The following is a 21228-nucleotide window of genomic DNA, read 5'->3' as shown; positions in this document are numbered from 1 at the left end:
TGATAAAAAAATTGGTAGAAACTACAGTTTACTTTTAGTAGAAGTGAAGAAAGAAGAATAAGACTAAGAAGAAGGAAGAAGATGAAGAAGAAGAAGACAGTTTAGGTTTTCAATCTTTAACTATTATTTTTGTTAGTAGTCCACAAGTTACTAATTATTAGTATTTAAGACTTTATGGAGTTGTCCCTTTATTAAATCAAAGTCAACTAAATCAAGCATAGTTGACACGCATCAGTCCCGAAAATAGTTGTCCATATAAGAAAAACGGTTGTCCGCGTATTGGCCACCAAAAAAAATGATCTTGAAAACTAGCCGTTGGGTAATTTTAGTTTCAACTGGTGGAAAACCAGATTACAAGATCTTTTCCTTTCGATAATAAAACCCACATTTCCTCTCTGCTTGTTAACGGATAGAAAGTCTTCAATTTTTTTTTCTTTGCACAATCCATTTCTCCACTTCTTGTAGTTGAAAGAGATGATGAAATTTGTTGAGAACTCTTAAAAACCCTAATTTCTGTACTCATTTCTGCTTTGTGTCAAAAAATTTGAAGGATTTGTTGGATCTGGATTGGGGGAATTAACAACTCCGATTGGATTGCGGTGTCAATAATAGGGTACGTATGGTCGAGGTAATCTCTAAAACCTTTATCTTAACTTTTGCCTTAAAATTGTGTTTTGCTTAGAAAAAGCAACCATTCTATGTGATTTGATTCCTTTTCAGAAACAAATTCTTAGATCTCTTCTTTTTCTTGTCGTTGCTACAATTTCTATGCGGAACCCTAAAAAAAGCAATTATTCTATACTGAAAAAGGGGAAAATTTGATCCATCATGGAAGTAGGGTTTTTGTTTCAGGAATTATGTTACTTATCAAAGCTTGGATCTAGGCTTAATGTCCATCTTAAGGAAGTTACATTTTTGGTTAATCTGTTCATGATTGTGTAAACTTATGAGAAGTTGATGTCAGAAAGTACAATGAGTTCTGGAGAATCAAGTAAAGATCGGCCACGAGCACTGTTGTACTCTTTGTAGTTAAGAGGAATAATCAAGACATCAACTTCTCAAAATAAGAAATTCGTCCATATCAAAATTTGTTTAGTTTTCCGGAAGGTTAACTCCTCCATTAATTGACGGTGTCTCTTCACTGTAAATATTCGATTCTTTTCGTTAGCTCATTCCAACGAGATGCTTGTTGGGAAATCATAAATGAGGTAAGAAAACATACTCCTGTTTTAGTTTTTGCACTTTTAAATTAGGGTCCGTGTTATTTTGGTATTTTTTTTTTCAAGAATCAAACCCTCGGTCACCTCAACGGAGAGTAACACATCATACCAACCAATTTTGGGTTTTCGACTTCGTTATCGTCTTTCATTGTTCCTGACCCAAGATCTCATCACATGAACATGTTTTACTATTATAAATTAATCTCGAGCAAGTTCCACTCATCTTATAACTTTGTAGTGTATATAGTTAAGTGATAAGCATCTATTGGACGCGCCTATCTATACCCAAATAAAGTTATTGGTATGTAATTAGGTTGCACCATGTCGTTATATTGCAACCTAGGATTTTCATATTTCATATTTGAACTCGTTTTGTTCAGCTCATTCTCACTTATATATATTCCATTTTAGGGTTCAAATTTCACTCTTCACATGAGTTTGTTAACACAAGACTAAGTTGAACTCTTTTTCTCTTGGACTCCCAAGGACCTAAACTCTCTAGTTCTTTCAGCTCCGGAACCCTCCATACTTGTACAAAGCTAAGATACATTATGGTGATTTAACCAAGGATGTAGGAGAAACTATTGCCACGTCATTCATTTGATGAGTCTGCTTTTGAAAACTACCAATAGCTTGATGATAGACATTTTGGCGCCACAACCTGTAATCTTAGTTAACTTTCAAAGACATCTCTTTTCATGGATCGTTGAACACTTGGAAGCCAGGTTACAACAAGTAGGTGACAAATCATGTCGGAAGCACATACTCTTACTTATGGAAGCAAGTCGAACAATGGTTGTTCTACTTATCATATTAGGCACTTCGTGAATTATAGCAGTACACTCATTTCCCTTGGCAACACATGTAGAGAAGTGTTTTGTAGGTTCATTAAAGTTCACCAGAGAATTTTCTAGTAGAAAAAACTTGGACGAGAGATCATTATAGATTCAAAATCATTTTTTTTGCATCGGAATATAATAATCAACAGATTCATTCAAAGGTATGCGTTACTTTTATTTATCATATTCATCTTCAAATTTCGATCTGAGCTCTAGCATGATCAATTAATAGTACAGTTTATGTATTTAATGTTTTGTTAGATGAAACCCAACAAGGAAGATTTGTAGACAAAAGAGGTGGAGCTTCACTGAAGTCAGAAAGACAATGCCTTTGGAGGATTAATCATTGTTATGCTCATAGTAAGTAGGTAAAATATTCCAAAAATTAACATCTCAGGTAATCAATGTTTCCTTTATTTTGTCCTTGCAAATGGAGTTGAAACATGCTGAGGTTTGTAAACCCTGCAGTTTCACTGTTAATATGTGGTTGTTTTCACCAGTGAACACATTAGAGGAATTGCAATTTGCTCACAACATAAATCAAATGCAAACGGGATTATAGGATATCTCAGATATGCAACTGTTTGTTTGTTTGTTTTACGCTTATCACCAAAATCCCATCTTCTTGGTTCATGAACTATGGCGAGTTTTGAGTTAGTTTTGGTTCCTTTTCCTTAATAAGTTGCAGTCTCCTGGCTTAGTGCATGCATTTTTTTAAGATGAAGGTCAACATATATTATAGGTGTATCTGACATTGAGTGGAAGGATATATCTAGTCTCTCTGGAAAAGGGTTCATGGCTGATACTTGAGGTCATGCTATTGTTCATTGTTCATTTGCATATTTTACTAGTATGTCTTTACAACTTGTCCAAATGATACTTCAAGCTAAATTGATGGAAGAAAAAGTAAGAAAAAAAGAAAAGAAAAGTAGAGAATAAAGTTAAGCCCACCCCAATTTCAGTCACAATTTCCAATATTACTGTATTTAAAATGTTAATAGGCATTTTTTTTTCCAACTGCAGACATCCAGATGCTTGTACAGAGTGAAGAGTACAATGTGGGCATGTGGCAATTAAAGGAACTTCTCTATGTAAAATAAAATGAAATTTATTTTCATCCTTTATCGGCCTTTCTAATTATCATATTAGGCAAACTGATGCCTTGTTTTTCGAGTCCATTAAAGAAATTAAGTGATACCTTACTGCAGGGGTTCTTGCACTGACTCAGAAGTAATCAAATATGTAGCTTCAGGATTGGAGCAAGAAGCTCTGCCCCTTGCAGTAATTTGGGATGATCTGTCGAAGGATAGAGGGGAAACTATTGCCACGTCATTTATTTAATGGGTTCTCTCTTTTGAGGATAACTTGTAATTTAATGGTAGACTTTTTAGTAACTTTCAGTTGACCCGGCCTGCAACTTCAAGAAAACTTGCAGAGATTTTGGACAGAGGACGGCGCATCCAGACTTTTAATTGACCGACAAAGATTAAGGATTTCCCCTCCAGAGGGGACGCCTCCATTATAGGCATCCAGAAATCCCCAATCTTGAAGGCAGTCCTGAAACTATGGACAACTGCATCCATCTCCTGTGACAGTGGCATTCGATTAAGATTACAGGGGACTGAAGCCCTAGCCGCCACACTAGCAAGGTGTCACTAATTCTATCTCTCTATTATCTATTCTGATTGATCTATATTATTTCACCTTAGACAACAAAAGAACGGGAGGTTAAATCTTTGCTTTCTAGATTAATTAAAGTTCATCAAAGAATTTTCTAGTGGAGAAAAGTTGGAAGAAAAATGATTATAGATTAAAAAAGGTTTTTGGCATTGGAATATAATAATCAACATAGTTGAAGGTATGCATTTACTTAGCATGGAAGATTTTTGTGCATTTACATGTTTTGTCGGATGAAAATCCAACATGGAAGATTTGTAGATAGAAAAAGGTGGAGCTTCGACGAAAATGATGCCAGAAAATTTGGAAGATCCACTATCATTGCTTGTTAATTCTGTGCTTTATGACCAAAATCCCATCTTCTAGACTCATGATTTATGGTGAGTTTCGAGTCTGTTTGGTTTTCTTATCCCTATTAAGTTTCAGTCTCCCCAGCGAGTGCATTTTTTCTGTTCACAATTAAACCCAACATATATGGCAAGTGTACCTGGACATTAAGTTTAACGATATATTGGTCTTTCAGTATAGGGTTCATGAATAACGGTTGAGCTTAGGCTATTTCCATTGTTCATTTTCACCAAATCTAGATTCATGTACGGCGATCACTTTGTTCACAAATTCTTTAGAAGCACGTAGGAAGATCGCTTTGTCTGCAAATTCTCTAGATCTATTTCTGTGCTGGAAAAACATCAAGGATAAACTGAATCGTAAAGCAGAAAGTGGGGTTTGGGGAACTGAAAGAGGATTTGTTGTTCGTCGAAATTGGGTCTCCTTAAGAGGACAAACACACTGCTGAACTGGTAGCTTTTGATCGAGATTGCCCGATTGATGAAACAAGAGCTAGCAAGAACCAAGTTGCCTTCCTGTTGAAGTATTGCTAAATCATGCCCTACCGCCTTCATCAATGAACTTCTTGAAGGTACGACTCTCAGTTTGTAAATACTGCTGATGAGTGAATCTTTTCATTTTTAAAAACATAAGATATGCTTTGTGTTTGAATTCTAATTCTAACCATGCAGTAAAAATCCATGATCAATGACATCCATGTATTAAGTATGGCAGGATAATGTAGGTCTGTAGGGTTAAAGAGAGTGGAAAATGGGAATCGCTGAGTCCTGGACAGTGGACAAAGAGGAGCAAGCGAAAAGGTATGACATATATTACAATTATATGTCTCAACTATAAGGGCCTTTTAACTGTGTGGGTCTTGTTGTGCAATTAGGAACTCAATAACACAAGTAATCTTATTAATGGAAGTGTATATTTGTTGTAATTGAATGCTCTGAGTTGTGTAAACTTTTCTCAGTTTCTTGGTTGTTGACGAAACTAAGAAAATTTCGTCTTTTCTTTTCTCTGTTAGTGATCATATATATTTTGTGCAAGTGCAGTAAGTTCTTGCTGGCAGAAAGTGCATACCACACACTTGCAGAAACCGTAAAGGGCATGCCACTTTTATTATCTCACAATGGTGTTGTTATACTTGTTTCTGAATTCACTAGCTGCTTATAATGTTCACATTTTTCATTCATACGATAACGTCTCTTTTATGGTTATCATATATAAATTTTTGTTTAGGTTTTTTCATCGTAGTTAATCTCTTTCTATCAACCTTGTGCAAGTGCATTGACAGTAAGTTCTTGCTGGCAGAAAGTGCATACCACACACTTGCAGAAACCGTAAAGGGCATGCCACTTTTATTTTCTCACAATGGTGTTGTTATACTTGTTTCTGAATTCACTAGCTGCTTATAATGTTCACATTTTTCATTCATACGATAACGTCTCTTTTATGGTTATCATATATAAATTTTTGTTTAGGTTTTTTCATCGTAGTTAATCTCTTTCTATCAACCTTATGCATGTCATGAGCTGATATAAGTTTAGACTTTAGAAGGTAAAATGGAAAAAAAGGAAACCTCAGCTATGGTTTGGGGGTTTGCTTAATTATGACTAGCAAGTGTCCAGTCCTACTAGTGCAAAAGGGGTATGTATATCTTTATATTTGTGTGTTTCGAGTTGCAGAATGATTTTTGTATGGATCTGACTTATTTTTGTTAATAATATAGTTTTCAACTTTTCATATCTTTGCAATCTTACAAATGAAAGTTTTCGCAATCTTATAAACATGATATCTGCATTTATTTTGAAAATTTGGGCAACTAACTTGATAAGGTTAGATATAAAATTCAATTTTAGGTAATAGGCATGGAAACTCATTGATAGGTTATGTGTTATACTAGTTTCCTAAATGGGAAAGGAAGAATAGCAACTGGTGTTTTTAGTTTATCGATTCATATGTTGTAGTATTATTATTAATAACTTTATCCACTTACCTTCAAATCAGATTTTTTTTTTGCTTATCAGTTGATTTCGAAGTTGAAGCTCTCAATGCCCTTATACTTTGGCTCAATTGCGCTTAGGATTCGTATCAACTTTCGAGTTTTAACCATGCAGTAGAACTTTCGAGTTTTAACCATGCAGTTAAGGTTTTGTATAGCTTAGATTTATTTTTTGTTAGATACATCATGTTTCATTCTGTAGAACTTTCGAGTTTTAACCATGCAGTTAAGGTTTTGTTCATGACAAAAAACACTTCATTTTTCTCTATATGACAGGTTAATGCGGGTTTCTAAGCGTAAAATGAGTGATGTGCTGGAAATCGGGTGCTTCTGGCAGAGTACTGGACAATCTGCAACAAGAGGATAGGTACGAAATGTACGCCAACATATTAAATTTAGCTTAGTTTCAGAGAAGAAGACCTTGTTAGTAATAGGCGTTTAATGTATTGGGGTTTTGTTGCTTGATTAAGATTAAATTGGCCCTTTAATCGTATGTGTCACCTAACAAGAAAAGCCACCATTTGACCCTCTACAACCTCCAGGACTGGCGAAGTGTGTTTGTTTCTGCTTGTGTTTGCAATGCGATTGTGTTCGTTTTTGGTGTTTGTGTTTGTCTAAGTTTTTGTTTTGTATTTCAGAGTTTGTTTTTGTGTTTGTCTCTTGTATTTTTGTTGTACTTGTTTGTGTGTTTCCTTGTCATTGTTCCTGGATGAGGTGCATGCACGTATGTATTATTGAACTGCTTATTTGTTTATTTCTTGCTGACATGACCATTACAAATGTTTGGGTGCTTCAAACACTTGTTCTTAACTTCTTTTGTTCTTGTTGGGACTCACTCACTATTATTTTCTTACTTCACACATGAATTCTTTCAGTCATGCATGCAAACACAAATTTGTTGCTTTTCCTAATGCTAAAATCCTACAAAGGAATGATCACTTTTATTGATTAACTGCGTAGCTTCGAAATCCACTTCTATTGATCGAATGCATAAATCGACATCCAATTGATTGTTACTGGTTTATTTAAGCATGTTAATAGATCTGACTCCTTGCAGCTCTTGTTGAGAATGTATGTTCTCATCTCGTGGAATATTTATGGGTTTTAATGTGCCTATACATCTTGATAATCCATCTGTCTTTCAGATCCCAATAGCACTGGATACCGGATACAGCAGAACAATTTCATTTTGGGGACTCAAATCTGAGTTTTTTGTAGCGTATATGTGATGTTATTTAATGTCGTTGTCGTTTAACCTTTTCTCAGTATCTTGGTTGTTGGGGAAACTAAGAACATGTTGTTTTCTTCCTGCACTCGTAAATTTGCTGTTAATAATGTTAATAATGAATAAGAGAAGAAACTAGGAGGATGATAAATTATTTACTTTACTTGGGTATCGGCCCTTTTGTGCTTTGACAAAATTCTTCCAAGTATAGCTCACTATAACATCCGCACATACTTAAACACAAAAACTTTTGAAGGAAAATGGTCTGTCACAAGTTATTCAGGTCCGAGATGGGATGATTTCTTAGAGATCTGTTCAATTCAAGTGGAGAAGTGCTAGTGAGTACTTCTGAAATGCGCTATCAGAGAATATCAATCCCAGGCTCCCAGCTGCTTGGTGCTCCTACAAAGATGGATTTGAAAAATGGTGTACTGAAGGAGATAATTGGTTGATATTTTTTTGTCTTTCATATGTTCTTGCCATGTTTCACTAATGGTTTTGTTTATATTTTCACCAGCAAGAGTTGCTAAGCGGAATTATAATGAATTCAGAGTTCTATCCTGCAACTTCTCTAGAGTCAGTTATTTATGTAAGTTTAACTAGTGGAAATGCTCGGATATTGTTTCTTCTCTTACTGATTTAAGATTGTAAACTCACGTGCTCGATGCTTACTGGAAAGTCGTAGAAACTGTGGTTGATTGATCGTGACTACTTGATCAAAAAGGTAAAGGAAATTATTTTGTGCTTACATCTCGCTTTTTCTGTGTCCCACAAATCATTACCACCTCTTTATGTATTGTGTGTTTGGAAGGTTTGGGGCTTGTGACAGAGTGATAGTAATGGAATCTCGGTAGGAAGGTTTGCGAGAACCACCATTAGGCCGTTGTGAAGGTATTAAATTGATATTATTATATTGTCATGTGCAATAACATTAGTTTACGATAAACAAGGCAACTAAGAGATATATGTTAAGGAGATTCTTTTCATCTCGTGAAGATTGGACATTTGTAATAGCAGTTTATTCTACTAGTTTGATATTATTATCTACTAGAAAGAATATATGCTTGTTATTTGTATTTTTAATTGTCATTTTCTTATCATATGCTTTAACTTGCGTATCAAAATTTTAATGTAAAAAGAGTTACTCTGACTAGGTATGCTTCTGGATTTACTCCATTTTATGATTTACGTTGTTCTTCGCTGCTTGCTTACATCACATTCTTACTGTTTTCCTTGTGTTAGTATGAAAATGAGTACAATGCTGGTTGCTTGAGGGACTATGGTGGAGCTATTTAAAGGTAACTACGAAAGTATAAACCGTGACTTTGTTATCATGTCCCCTGAGCCTTCCATTTTGTGAACCCTCAGTATGAGAAGAACTGCCTATATGGCAGTATTTATTTTCCATTTATTATATATCAAAATTACCTGAATTTAAATAGCGTTGGAAGGCGGTTAATGTGGTTAAGTTAGATATTTAGTTACAGACAATGATAAACTGTTGGAACTTGATTAAATGTATTTTAAAAAAGAAGCAATTTGAGGAGGCATCAATCCACGTATTCAAAGATATGTGGTTACTTTTGATCTAAATCTAGCGAATTGATCCATAATACAAGGTTTTTGCTGCGTAAAACCCAAGAGGGAAGATTCGCAGAGAAGGAGGTGTAGATTCTAAGAAACAAATGCTAGAAAGTACAATGCTTCGGAGGAGTAAGTAAACATCATTCCCTATTATTCTTATACTCTGAGTAGGTAGAAGGCACAATCGAAAAATTAAATTATGAGGTAATAAATGTTTACTTTTTCTCTTAGTGTTTGGTTGTTCATTGTTATAAGGTCATGCTACCCACTTAGATGACAACCACCGACAACAAATTTCATCTCACACAGTTATACTAGTTTGCTCGATGTACAACCTGCTATGTTAGCTTTTTTATTGGATGAGGTTGTTTGACATTGCAGGTTTGATGAGGACTAAATGTTTGCAGGGAGCTCACAACTTTGAGGTAATAGACAAACTCATCTTTAGTGTGTAAAATTGTGGATGTCACATGAACTATAAGGAATGCATTCATAACAAAACAAAACAAAGATAGAAATAAAAAGATCTTCAAGGAAATGAACTTATCAAGTAAAGTAGACATAGAAGACATCAAGGGTACAATGTTCAGTTGGTCGAGAAAGTTACAGTCATGTAAAAGCTTTACATTTCTAGATATTGTAGTTAATTGGGAGGCATGGATATCGTGAAAGATCCCATGACCGGCCAGACCCACCTTTGTACATACATAGTTTCTTTTATAAATTCATTCAAAGTTAAAAAAAAAAAAAAAAACTCAAGGTCTTGCCGGTCTTCACAATCAATGTCTAAAGTTTTGGATATGCTTTTTGTTAGAGCTGTATTTCATTCTTTAGTTACTTTAAGCACTAACCATGCAGTAAAAAACACATTATGGCGCTATTGTAGGTGGAAGAGATTCAATCAGATCTATACTTGATGTTAAGATTGGTAAGTCATTGATGTTTTTAGGGTCCATTTTTCTGTTTTTTCTCATTAGATTTCTCAACCTCACAGCGAGTGACATCTAGCATTGTGGCGCTATTGTAGGTGGAAATTTTGTTTCTTGTTTCCCATCTCATCTCCTTTTAGAGCTTTTTCTTTCACCATGGATGAATAATGGTAGATGACAATCATAGATTTCTCGATTATTGTTCAACTAAGCAATTAATTTATGCATTCAGATATTACATATTCACACCGATGGAAAGAAACATAACAAGAACTACTATTATTAACCAATACCAACAAGAAACTGAGAATGTGATGTAGATTTAACAGAGTCTAGGTTAGCGCTTTATCAAATTTTTGTTCTTAGTAAACGTTTTTACCAAGTGAAGATGGGCTTGTAGAATTTCCCTAAAAGCAGTCTTGGCATATGGAAATCCTCCCCCCTGCCCCTCTCCGTCTTGGCTGTAGGCGCACGTTATTAATGCAGCAGAGATCACAATCACGAATTAGTGATCCAGTCATTATGTGTTTTTTGGTTGACTAATTTTCCTTTTTTTTTTGTTTTTATGTTTCCCCTTTCTCGTTTTCTAAACCAGTATGTAGCAACCAATAAGAAGCGAATGTAATTGATATTATTTAACATTGAAGGGACCAGAGGCGGCCCTGGCCCAAAGCGAGCAATGCCTCGCTTTGGGCCACAAACTTTTGGGGGCCACATATTCACAGAAAGTGCCTATAACTATTCCTATCTATTAATATTTTTAACCCGGGCCCATCTCGTTACTAACTGTGAGAGCGCCTCAACATGCAGGGACCTTGTCTTTTTTATATCTTTTCAACAAGCGGCCCCACCATACTTTTTCAAAAAATTAAATCTAACATTGTGAATGTTGACACATGTCTCTGTTAACAAGTTAGTGATTGTGCATCTCTCCGGGCTCCTCTCCATTTCTACTTCCTATCTATCCCTTCAATCTAGGTCACTAATTCTAACCCCCATGCCAATTTTCATCTCTCTATATTTTTATTTTTTTTATGAAAGAGGTTTTTTATTGTTGAGAGCCACTTCTTTTTTTAGGGAGAATTTATGAAAGAGGTTAATACCTATTAACTACTTGAATTTGAATCAATGTTGAAACAATATGCCTCCAACTGAATTACTGCATAACTTGAAATTTGATAGATGTCCTTACTTTCATTTAAAACATTAGCATGAGCGGATTTTGTTAGAATATGAGCTACCCTATTTACTTTATGGTACTTTAATAGATCTCTATACTTTTACGTGAATGCCTATAGTTATGGTATAACAATATTAGTTATCATTTTTTGTGACCGGAACAAAAAAAATATAACTTTGTAGTAGACACGTAGCTTTATTGTTTTTTGTTATTTTTCCTTTTTTTCTTTTATGAATTTTCTTTTTGACTTTGTCACTATGTTTATTTCGTTAGTGTTCATTATCGTTATTGTTATTATTATTATATATTAAGGTTGTCATAGTTTTTATTCCGTTATATTTTTAAAATACAATTAACTTAAATACTGCTTTTTTCATCGTTCCCGTAATTTTTTCTTGCGTTGAAGTTATATCAAATGAGAGTTGCAAAAACACTAGGATTTTCAACCCTTTGAAATAGTAAACCTCTTTACAAACAAAACGTATTTTTCTCAGGATGTCGAGAATTTAAGATCTTAGATAAATCTGAATGACCATCTTTGTTGGAGATATCTCATTTTAATCGTTCTTCTAATAAAAGGGGCAAAGCCGCTAAGGGTTGCCTAGGTTCACGAGGGTTTAAAGTGAATTTTGAATTTATGGTAATACAAGGGGCCTCATTTTTAGACTTCGCTTCGGGCCACCACAAAGTCAGGGCCGGCCCTGGAAGGGACCCTCGGGAGCCTGGTGTTCTTCTTAATGGGTAATTCTCGTGTTTTATGTTATTCGTCTCTTTATTAGGATGTGTAATCAAATGTTTTTTTTCGAGAAGCAATATGCAGGTTATGGAAGGATCTGATAATTGTTTTTTTGGCCATTTTACAAGTTATATCTAGCCATGCTACACGAATTTCTCAAGTGCCAGTGAAATTTGGTCACCCTGTAACCAAAAGAGCCACTTCTAGGAAGCTTAAGAGGTAAATGAGTATAGTTGGATTCACTTATTGCTATAAGATTTCTGTGTATTTTGTTCTTTTGAGCAGCAGTCAAAAAGATTTAATATTGTAATCACAAATGTTCCACGGCATATGTGTCCAAAGTATAATAACTTTGATGACCTATTTTATTAAGTTCTTTTGTTTGATTAGGTCATGCAGCTTGGAGATCTCAACAATATTGCGGCAGACTGGTAGGATCGAGGTCTTGAGTTTAACTATAGTATGTTTTTGGTCAACTATTTAAGATGGATCTTTTGGTTGTGAATTGCTATGAGAATCTCGGGACAAGACAATCTTTCAATAAAACTTTCATTACGATCTTTGGTAACTCAAAAATGAACCTTACAACTTTTGTTTATTTTATTATGAGTCTTGATGATGAACTAAGCACTAAATTTGTCTTCAGATGTTTCACTCGATGTATTGACAGATTAATTCCTGGATTCGATTACGAGTTACCAGAGCTCTACCAGAGTTTTCGGAGATTCCCCTTGTTAACAATAGATGATATTAGTTCATTGAAGCTTATAGAGATTGGATTAAAGCATGCTGATCGGCTTCTCTGTTATGCTTAATTACGAACACTTCAAAAGACTCCCAGTGGAGGTTGCTAGAAGTTCATTAAGTTATCAACACAATTGCATCACTGGTTCTCACGATTTTTAAAACTGATGTAACACTTACTGTTAGACCTGATATTTTTTTTGGGTATGCTTTTTATTCGAGCTGTACTTCATTCATTAGTTAATTTAAGCATTAACCATAGAGTAAAAAACACATCCATTTTTCTGTATATGACAGGATAATGGCGGTTTCTAGGATTCAATATAGTGATGTGCTGGAAATGGGGTGCTTTTGCTTGAGTTCTAGACATGGGAGAGCAAGAGTATAGGTATGACTTATACCATTGTCTTATAAGGTTTCACTTAGTTTCAGGAAGAACACTACCATTTTAATGTGTGGGTCTGCTCAATTAGGTTTTAACTGACTTTCCATGTAATATATGCAACCAGTAAGATGTTTGGCTTGCATGAGTTATATATTTCGTTTCTTTACATGATAAGATCGTAAATTCTGCTATGATATGTGTCAGATTAGTACTCAAGGTTTGATCTCTTGGTTGCAGCTGGATCCTGACATATACTCGACAACATTTGGATGTTCAATTAAAATATTCCTCGTATATTTAAACTAATATATATTGTTTTTCTATATTTCCCCTTCTAAATGTTGTTTCAGCATCTGGAAATCCTCCAATTTTGATATTTTCTACAATTTCTCATTGTTAGTTGTTGCAGTCCATTTCATGTATTGATGAACATCATATTGTTCTTGTGTAGTTGCATTGTTGAGGTTTTGAAGTATGAAAAATAGCAACGGATGACATTGTCAAGTCATACAGCGGAAAGCACTGTATCAACTTTTGCAGTCTGTAGCTACTAGGCATAAGTAGTCACCGTAGGTCATGTGCTGAAGTACTATACTACTCTTTTGAATGAGAGATTGACACCTTTTATTTTGATTTTGTTTTCTCGATCAATATATTTTAATATTATTATAGATGACTTCATCCACTTCACCTCCAGCGAAGATTTTTTTGAAAGAGAAGTGCATGAAAGTCAGCTGCCCTGATTGAATGAGTTCGAAATTGAAGTTCTTAGTGCTCTCAAACTTGGTTCTGTTGCATTTAGGATTTGTACGAAGTGAGTTTGTATGGTCCAGATTTAATTCCTTTTCAGTACACTGTTTCCATTCGTTAGAATTTCAAACTTTACTAGAATTTTTTGTTCATGATCAAAAACACATACATGATAATGGAACTTTTAGGTTACATAGAGTGATGTGCGGAAACCAAGTGCTTTGTCATAGACTTGAACAAAGGGGAACAAAAGGATAGGTATGATTTATGCCGCTGGCATATTTAAGGCCTTTTAAATGTATGTGTCCTAAGAGGTTATAAAACACCATTCAACCCGTCTTTTTGAACCATTAATGGGTTCTTATTCTTTTTTTTTTTGAAAAGTTTAATGGTTCTTATTCTTTCTGGAGATTGTGAACTCACATACTCCCGTTGATGAACTAAACAAATATTTTGAAGGGATTTCATATTTACGGAGCGGGGAGCGTCATAAACTTGTTTAGTTTCAGGAAGAAGACTACCATTTAAATAAGTGGGTCTTGTTGCTAAATTAGATTTAAACTGACCATCCAAATGTATGTACTGTTGGGTGGTCTTGGGCCTCTCTTACCCCAAAAGCTAGCTCAAGAGGTAAGGCTTCTCCCACACTTATTAACACACCCCATGCCCCTTCCACAACCAATGGGATTAACCTAACAATCTCCCCCTCACACATTGGCTCTTAACATCAATAGTTCTTGGGCCAAGACTTGTTATTACCCGGGCTCTGATACCATTGCTGGGTGGTCTTGGGCCTCTCTCACTCCAAAAGCTAGCTCAAGAGGTAAGGCTTCTCCCACACTTATTAACAAACATCCTGCCCCTTCCATAACCAATGTGGGATTAACCTAACAATCTCCCCCTCACACATTGACTCTTAACTTCAATAGTTATTGGGCCGAGACTTGTTATTACCTGGGCTCTGATACCAGTGTTGGGTGGTCTTGGGCCTCTCTTACCCCAAAAGATAGCTCAAGAGGTAAGGCTTCTCCCACACTTATTAACACACCCCATGCCCCTTCCACAACCAATGTGGGATTAACCTAACATGTACCTTGTAAGATTATTAATACCGTTTGACCCCTGTATTTTGGAAGCATTTACTTATCCATATTTCTAAGCAAGCGTTTAGTTTTAATGCTTGTGGACTAATTATCTGCAATCCCTTCCTTCATTGAATATTCAGGTATCCTTAAGGGACCCTCATTCAGCCTGGTACAAATATGATGATTTAAACAAATATTCGAAGTATATTACTTTTGCAGAGATTTTGATTGTCTCGAAAAGGTAGTAAACTTCGATATGCACATTATATTTCGACATCTTAGGCTTAACATCATATATGTGGTCTATTTTGGTCGACCTTCTGGAGATGATTTATGCTGCATCCTGTTTCCATTTGTGCTACCTTGCAGTTGGAATCGTCTAGTTGATTTCATGTTTAAATTTGTGTAAGCTGCAAAAAACATATGCTTTGGTATTTTGGTATACTAGACTCGGAAAGTCTGTCATCTCGCGTTACAGCCTGACTTATTCTATCAGTTTGATATGTGAAGTGATATTTTTGTCAGCCATTGTTTCTGTGTTTTTTTTTTCCTTTTTTTGTTTTTGCGTTTCGGTTTGTGTTTGTTTGAGCTTGTTTGAGTTTCTTTGTGTATTGTCTTTTTGGCTTTGTATTTATGTATGTCTTGCTATTTGCTTTTGCTATTAGTTTTGTTGTTGATATTGTTATTGTTGTTGATATTGTTATTGTTGTTGCTGATGCTGTCGTATTTGTGTTTAAGTTTTGGCTTTGGATAAGTGTTCTTTGTGTTTGGTATTTGGCTTTGTACAAGTGTTTGTTTTGTGTTTGATGTTTGGCTTTTTAGGAGTGTTCGCTTTGTGTTTGTTCTTGCAATTGGGATTATTCTTATTTTTGTGTTTGTGTTTGTGTTTAAGTTTGATGTTTGTTGTGTGTTTTCTTGTATTTGTTCTTGTCCTGCTTGTTTGTGTATTTTCTCACCAACACGACCTGTTGAAGTGTTTGAATGTCCCTTGTACTCGATTTTGTTACGGTGTTATGCATTCATTCACATAATCGTTCATGCAAACGCATTGTAAAGTCCGTTCTGGTTCTTGATGAACAAATCGCGAAAGGAAATAAGTTGGACGGCATCGCTTTGTGATATACTTCTAATGATTGACCGCAATAGCTTTGAGATCCATCTCTAGTGATTGACCGCATAGCTTTGACATCCGCGTTTTAAAAGATCTGTCTGACTCCTTTCAGCTCTTACCAAGAAGGCATGCTTCCATTTCATGGAATTTGTTGGGTTTGTCTGCACTGCTCGTGCTATTAGATGTCTTATACAGAAATAGTACTTTTCGTTGTAAAGCATCTGGAAAGGTTCTTTAAGACAAGTAAATGGGGTTTTGAAGGTGCAAGCTTCAAAGAGACGCATTTGCACCATTTTCTTGTGCTTGATTTTCTTATATGCTTTACTAATCAGTTTATCCAGCATGAGTTATAAATATTATTTCTTTACATGATAAGATTGCAGATTTTGCTATGATATATGTCAGATTAGTAATCAAGGTTTGCTTTTCTTGGTAGCAGTTGGGTCCTGAGTCCTGACATATATCGACAACATTTGGATGTTAAACTAAACTATTCCTGGCATATTTTAAACTAATATATATTGTTTTTCTATATTTCCTCTTGTAAATGTTGTTTCAGCATCTGAAAACTCTTTAATTATGATATTTTTCTACGATTTCTCATTGTTAGTTGTTAAAATGCATTTCATGTACTGGTATATTTTTCTTGTATAGCTGTCTTGTTGAGGTTTTGAAGCATGAAAAATCACAATGGGTGGCGTTTGTCAAGTCATACACTGGAAAGCAGTAAGAGTAAAGTGATTTTTCCCCCTTTTTAATGATTTACGGTGTCTTACTTGTAGTGGTAAGGTTTGAAGACAAAAGTCATTAACTTACATATTTATAAAGTAAAAGATGATCTTCTTGTGTGTGTGTTCGAATTTGTTTGAACTTTCCGGATAACATAGGTGGGAGTTCATCGATGGTAAAGGCTTGTTGGCGTGGTTTCACCAAGTAAAGGGCATAACATGCAGTTTCAGAAAAAGTAGTAGGTAGGACTCAAACCGCCACACAATAAGGTTTCTTTTATGGTGGTCACCGGTATATTTTCCTTGTAATGATATTGATAATTATAGTTCATCTTAGTTCATCTCTTTCTGCCCACCTTATGCATGCCTTTAGTTGTATGTTTTGGGCTTAAAAGTGATCAAGGCACTGATGACTTATTTTTGTAACTTTAATATAACTTGTAGATCTTGGGATTTCTTTAACGAAAATTTTCACATGTCCTTAAGCATTAAATATCCATAGCTTTTGAACATTTGGGTAATCAAATCTGTAATTCATGTAACAGTCTATACTTTGTAGGTACTAGGCATGCGGAGTCACTATAAGTTACGTGTTGAAGTACTACACTACTCTTTAATGAGAGATTACCATTTTGTTTTTATTTACTCGATCGATATATTTTAGTAAATTTATGGATGACTTCATCCACTTACTTCCAGCGAAGAATTTTTTTTGGAAGAGATTCATAAAAGTCAGTTGCCCTTATCGAGTTAGTTCGAAGTTGAAGCTCTTAATGCTCTCATGCTTGGTTCTGTTGCATTTATATCGGTATGAAGTGAGTATGTCTTATTCAGATTTATTTATTTTTCGGTACGCTCTGTTTCATTCTTTGGAACTTCAAATTCTACTAGAAAATTTTTGTTCATGATGAAAGAATACGTACTTGATAATGCAGGTTTGTAGGTAGGACTTATGCCACTGGCATATAAAAGTTAGCTTAGTTTTAGGGGAACAAGACCTTGTTACTGATAGGCCTTTTAAATGTGTGGATCGTGTTGCTCAATTGGGATTAAATTGACCTTTAAATGTATGCCAAACACTGCTCAACCCATTTTTTTTGAACCACTGATGGTTCCTATCCCTTTTGGAGATTGTGAACTTACGTACTCTGGTTGATGATCTGAAAAGACATTTCGAAGGGATTTCACGTTTACGGAGCTTCATAACTCGATATGTATATTTTATTTCTATGTTACTTTATACTTTCAATTGTAAATTGTGTTTGAGCATCTAACCTTTAATTTGATCTTTTATATGGATATCTCAATTTGCTCTACATTCTATTCCTTAACGTGTTATGGAACCCTTTTATTAGTGCTTGGTATTTTAGGACAACTGTGGTTTATTGTTGAATGTTACTTTGTCATGCTATGTGCACGATAAGATCCACATCGGGATCACCTTCAATAGTTGTTGTGAAGGTGGTTTAAACTAATAACAGTTTATTTAGTTGTTGTGCAGGATCACACTTCTTTGAATTATCAAAATAAAACTTTCTCTTCTGGAGAGAGAGAGAGAGATCTGTACTAAAACTGTACAAACTGTGGAAGTAGAAGAGTCACAGAAGGCTAATACTGAAATATGCAATAAATTAAGTTTCACAAGGCTCTACAGGGGATTGTCTAGTTTATCGTTCTCCTCTCAGTTCTTACTTCTTGAGGGGATCCTTCTAAATGAAAAAAATGGTCACTTCAGTTTTCATTTTCTTCCTTAGGGGTCTCTTTGATGGATTTTGTATTGTTAATCTCCCTGTATTCCAATGAGGAAGGCGGTGGCTTATGATATTGCCTTCGTCCGAAGCATATATTTGTGATCGGGTGTGTTTAGTAGGTCAACTATGAGGTGTTAATCGTGATGTATCTGAAGGGGTGCCCTTTAACTTACTTCAACTTTTATCCTTGTTAGATTAATAATAATTTAAACATGCAAAATCCATTTGACTTTTTCCTTGGGATCTTTGGATTGGACTTGATCAAAGGAGAGGTGATTTGGTTTGCTCTCAGGGGGGGTCTCATGTTCTCCATAGATTCTTCCCTGTCGTTGGTTTTTCCTTCTCTATGAGGGTTTACCTATTTATATCGCTAACATTTAATCTATTTTATACTTTCAGGAATATGCAATATCCGTGGATCAGCTGTCCAATGTGTTTCTCATGCGCCATACATTGTGTTATTTATGTGCAATCGTACATTATGTTATATTTTGGTTTCGAGGACGAGTTCGTGTCTAGTGGAGACGTTTTCTTAGATGAGATTTTGTGGCGTATGAAGTTTACCTCTTAGTCCATGTTAAAGGATTATGTTGGAGTGTGCAAATGCATTTGATATTCCAGGGATGTGAGAATTGAACTCTTCCCACGGAGGCATTTCCTTGTGTTGGAATTGAGGGGGGTTTCCTTCTTCCTTATTAGTGGTTTAAAAAGGTTCTAGTTATGCAAATACAGAAACAATGAATCTTCCGCAGTACCTAAAGTATCAGTATTCTCGTGTCATAGTGGTGTTCTATTTAAGGACTAAGTTCTTTTGTTTCCTGCGAAGTGGGTTTTCTGATTGAACTTCCCTCTCTTAGTTTCTTTTTCTTTCTTCATGAGGTCTACTTGAACTCTTAAGACATAATTTATGTTCTTTCTGCTTGTCAGGGATCTTCATGATGGGATGGTCAGTCCTATTCAGCCATAGTATATTGATTTGCCAGGAGGATTGTGTTGAACATTGTCAAGTTACCTGTGTGAAGGGGCTCTGAACATAGCTTCTTTGGTTTTTATTTTTGTTGGAGAAGTTATTCCTTTTTTAGGCGGTTTTCCTGATTTATAATGTATAATTCTTCTCTAAGGGTGTTGAGGGTGTCATTACGTAATTAGCTATCCAAACGTTTAAGGAATCTGTCACATTCAAACATATGGTATCCCGTCAACCTCTTGTTTACCTTCCGGGAGAAATAGTATCACTTAAGTTTCTTCTGTCTTTTTGTTTCTAGCTTGCGTAAATTGAGGAATATGCTCGATCTTTCACTCCCTAACATTTTGTCTGGACTCTTTTCCTAATTGCTGGTATTTTAGGAGAATTGAGTCTTTCTTTACAGAGGGAAGTCAATTTTCTCAAGTTTCATTTCGGTGGCGGCTTTCGTGTCCAAGCTTCATATGGGTTTACCTCTAGACATTTCTGTACATTTTGTAGTTTGTTAGGTGTCTTTTCATTTGCATGTCTTGGACTTCCTTCATCTTGGTCGATTGTTTTGTAAGGACTGAAACGCGTAGATTCGTAAGGGTTTTCTATTTCAAGCTGATTATTAAGAGACGTATTTGTTTTTTTTTTTGTGTAGCTCTTTATCACGTTCGAATGTTGACTTATAGCTAGCTATTCCTTCACTTTTTTTATAGGGGCAACGTTAGGAAGTGTTAGTTTCTAAAAATCAAATGATCTCCCCATGTAGAAAAGAGTAACACTTGAATTCTCACTCTAAAATCTGCTTTCTTGTTATGATTATTAAGAGACGTATTTGTTTTTTTTTGTGTAGCTCTTTATCAGGTTCGAATGTTGACTTATAGCTAGCTATTCCTTCACTTTTTTTATAGGGGCAACGTTAGGAAGTGTTAGTCTCTAAAAATCAAATGATCTCCCCATGTAGAAAAGAGTAACACTTGAATTCTCACTCTAAAATCTGTTTTCTTGTTTTGATTGTGTAAATATTATCTCATCTTCACTTTCACTTTTCTTCCACTCAATCTGGTCACTTTTTTCTCATTTCGAGGGGATAAATAATGTCGATCTCTTAGCTTTTTTTACTTATTTGATAGGATCTACCTGGAGAAGCAATTTGATTGTTGTTGTAAAAGAGGATTTATTTGCTATCTTGGTTCTTTAGTTCATAGTTCTACCCGAAGACCAGCTTTCCATGCTTTTCTCAAGTCCTTGGAATTTACTTATCAGTTTTCAGCTAAGAATCTTACTTTATCTTTCCATTCCCTAACATCAGATGAACTCCTTTTTCAGGTTTCGAGGATGACTGGTGTTACGGGGAGACATTAATTTAATTTCGTAAAAAATATTTTCCTGTTCGAGATGTAAGCCAGTTTGCCTTTAAAGTTCCGTCCTTTTCAATTACCAAGTAGTTTTTTTTTTAATAATGGTAGGGGTCTCTCTCTCTCTCTCCCTCTCCCTCTCTCTCTCTCTCTCCCTCTCTCTCTCCCTCTCTCTCCCTCCCTCCCTCCCTCTCTCTCTCTCTCTCTTGCGTTTTCAATTTTTATACTTGTTCGAGAGGTATTTGTAGAAGCATGATAAGTTCATTTATTTTTCTCAAGGATGTGAGAATCGTGCTTATTATTCCAGGGAGACTACATTGTTTTGTGAAATGCGGGATTTCCTATCATCTATTGTCACATAGAAGTCTTCTTCCTTGTTGTTGCTTTATGAAGGTATTAGTTATGAAAATATAGAAACAATGAATCTACTTCATACTTTTTCAGGAGCCTACAATACTGAAAAAGTACTCTAGATTCTCAATTGTGATCCATCTGACGGCTAGGTTCTTTTTATTTTTGAAAAGGAGGTTATTTAATTAGACTTTCTTCTTTCAGTTTCTTTTCTTTGTTCATATCTTCTTGAATTGATGTACGTATTTGTATTTGTTTTTGTTCTCTTTCGTAGACATCTCTATG

The 21228-nt window shown here is 35.3% G+C and overlaps 1 long non-coding RNA gene across 4 annotated transcripts; it reads left to right on the top strand.

Annotated features, from left to right (window-relative positions):
- The first annotated feature begins 291 nt into the window (after positions 1-291).
- On the top strand, positions 292-19352 carry LOC147549045 (uncharacterized). Of its 4 annotated transcripts, XR_015237325.1 has the most exons (21): positions 318-628; positions 853-2220; positions 2321-2419; positions 3083-3150; positions 3268-3708; positions 4260-4655; positions 4799-4884; positions 6351-6441; positions 7817-7888; positions 7979-8023; positions 8111-8190; positions 8542-8597; positions 9265-9308; positions 9770-9811; positions 9911-10464; positions 11706-11733; positions 11857-11947; positions 12119-12170; positions 12244-12292; positions 12375-12676; positions 12770-13023. It is a non-coding gene; the product is annotated as an uncharacterized LOC147549045 (long non-coding RNA). The 4 variants fall into 4 exon arrangements; XR_015237326.1 differs by lacking the exons at positions 9770-9811; positions 9911-10464; positions 11706-11733; ... (3 more) ...; positions 12375-12676; positions 12770-13023 and having other exon boundaries at positions 292-3150; positions 3268-4655; positions 4809-4884; positions 7817-8023; positions 9265-9726; XR_015237327.1 differs by lacking the exons at positions 7817-7888; positions 7979-8023; positions 8111-8190; ... (8 more) ...; positions 12375-12676; positions 12770-13023 and adding an exon at positions 18682-19352 and having other exon boundaries at positions 292-4655.
- Positions 19353-21228: the final 1876 nt, after the last annotated feature.

The sequence above is a fragment of the Eschscholzia californica genome, unplaced genomic scaffold (genome assembly GCF_041429995.1).
Source record: "Eschscholzia californica isolate CP2 unplaced genomic scaffold, dmEscCali1.0.p SCAF_3, whole genome shotgun sequence".
NCBI lineage: Eukaryota > Viridiplantae > Streptophyta > Magnoliopsida > Ranunculales > Papaveraceae > Eschscholzia > Eschscholzia californica.
The sequence above is the reverse complement of the archived record's forward strand: the minus strand, read 5'-3'. Positions and strand labels throughout refer to the sequence as shown.